Raw genomic sequence first — 2,467 nt, 5'->3', positions numbered from 1 at the left:
CTCAGACATCCCGTATTAGTTCTTAGGAACTGATGGAGTGAAATAAGTTCAAAAAATTTTTTGATGTTTCCTTCAGTCTGAAGATATGCACTGACGGAAAGAAATCACGACACCTAGGAAACTGCGACATAAATGAAAGTTCGTAGACATATACTAAGATCGTATGTTCTTTCGGACATGTCGAAAAAACAGATACCTGTATATAAATGGTTAAGGCTCACCCGCCACTTGACCACAAACAGTGTCCAGTGCCCGAACTCTTCAGGGAATCGGCAACGTGCCGCGAGTAATGAATATAATGGGCGGGGGCACTACGAGTGTAGTGCGGGACAATATGTTGAGAATGTGGGTTTCGCGAGAGGCGTGCCAGAGATAATTCCCTGCAGTCGCGCTATCCTCTGTGACCTCGGTGGCTCAGATGGATAGAGCGTCTGCCATGTAAGCAGGAGATCCCGGGTTCGAGTCCCGGTCGGGGCACACATTGCCATCTGTCCTCGTTGACGTAAGTCAACGCCTCTAAGCAGCTATGGGTGTTCATTTCATTGTAAGTTCGTAGACGTTTTTCTACATCTGAAAGATAATGTATATTCCAATTTGGCGCCAGTCGCATAAGAGTGGCGCTAGTAGCTCATTATGAGGATGCATATCGTTTTGTCGTGAGCGTTACTTTCATTTAATATCATATAGTAGGAATACGGGAATGTGGATGTTCCTTCTCCAATACTGCAGAACGTCTTATCAGGAATGTAGCCACTGTACATGATTGCTGGCAACAGTCGCAAGAAGGCCGGGCTCTGACGACAACTTGGCACCATGAAGAGGCAAGAGAATCGTATTCGCTGAACGGCTCTGGTGCATCGTACTGCAACTCCAGCAGTAGCGTGCATTCCACTGACTCCAAGCCACTGCCATTTGCGTCTTGAATGGTGTCAAGAGGGAACTCATTGGAGGGCAGGATAGAGGACTGTTGTATTTTCTGATGAAAGCTGGTGCTGCCTCGATGTCAGTGATGGCTGTGTGTTGGTTAGAAGGAGCCCAGACGAGGTCCTGCAGCCACCCTGTCTTTGTGATAGACACACTGTAGCTACACATGAAGCCGGTGTGGGGTGTGATTTCGTATGACAGCAGAATCTCTCTCGTGGTTATTCCACTCACCCTGACTACAAAATTGTACGTCATTCACTTCTTGTGCTGCCATTCATGAATGGCATTCCTGGGTGTGTTTTCCAACAAGATAACGCTCGCCCGCATACCACTGTTGTAACCCAACATGCCGTACAGAATGTCGGCGTGTTGCCTTGACCCGCTCGAACATCAAGTCTACCTCAATCGAGAATATAGGGTACAAAATCCGACAACACCTCCATTGTCATCTTCAAACAGCATTAAACGCTCCTGTATTGACAGTCCAAGTGCAACAGGCATGGAACTCCATCCCACAAACTGACATCCGGCACTGGTACAGCGCAATGCATGCACCTTTGCATGCATGCATTCAACATTATGGGGCTCCACTGATTATTATTGTACCAGATTTTCACATTTGCAATGAATTATATCGCGCTTTCATTAACCTGTTATCTTGGTATGTTAATCATTTAAATGTGTTACCTAGAAAAATGTTTTTTTAGGAATTTCATTATTCCACATTAAGTATTTTTTTGTTTCTCTCTCCACTCATAAACAGTACAGCTGCATGTTCTCAGGAAGCATAATGGCCATAGTTCGCAGTACTAACACACCATGTCCATGTTTGCTAATGTCAGAATTCCAGATCAGTCACTCATGCAGACTGCTGCCCCTGTAATTAATGGAATGGGTGCTGCTCTTCTTCAGGAATAACAGGTTAGTCAAATGGCTCGAATAGCTCTGAACACTGTTGGAGGTCGTCAGTCCCATAGAACTTAGAACTAGTTAAACCTAACGTAACCTAAGGACATCACACACATCCATGCCCGCGTCAGGATTCTAACCTGCAACCGTAGCGGTCGCGCGGTTCCAGACTGTAGCGCCTAGAACCGCTCGGCCACTCCGGCCGGCAACAGGTTAGTCCAGATTCTCCACAGACACACCTCCGTTGTGACTGCACCTATCATTGAGGCTACTGAGACCTTGGCACTGTGGCAAGGTCCTTGGTTCGTGGTAAGGTTTAAAACAGTATCTCTCGTAGTTGTGGCACCAATACTAAACAATGTGCCCTGTTACTGGAAGCAAACTACGGACATTTGCTGTATAATTATTGCACTCCCAACGATAGTGGAACCACAGTACACAAATGTGGTCTACTGGGAAAGAGAAAGGACAGACTTTTATAGGAGCTTACGGACGCTCAACGCCGAGGAGTTTTGTTCTGAATACTGTCCAAAACAGCACATTGTATAGATCTATCGAATTGGAGAAGGCTGCCATATTCACCTCTCCGTGGCGGAACATTTACGTACGACGCGATCAAATAACGTCGTTAGAT

The 2,467-nt window shown here is 46.1% G+C and overlaps 1 non-coding gene across 1 annotated transcript; it reads left to right on the top strand.

Annotated features, from left to right (window-relative positions):
• Positions 1 to 403: 403 nt before the first annotated feature.
• On the top strand, positions 404 to 477 carry Trnat-ugu (transfer RNA threonine (anticodon UGU)). Its single transcript has one exon. It is a non-coding gene; the product is annotated as a tRNA-Thr (tRNA).
• Positions 478 to 2,467: the final 1,990 nt, after the last annotated feature.

The sequence above is a fragment of the Schistocerca cancellata genome, chromosome 3 (assembly GCF_023864275.1).
Source record: "Schistocerca cancellata isolate TAMUIC-IGC-003103 chromosome 3, iqSchCanc2.1, whole genome shotgun sequence".
Taxonomy (NCBI): domain Eukaryota; kingdom Metazoa; phylum Arthropoda; class Insecta; order Orthoptera; family Acrididae; genus Schistocerca; species Schistocerca cancellata.
Note: the sequence above shows the minus strand (reverse complement) of the source record. Positions and strands in the feature narration are given on the sequence as shown.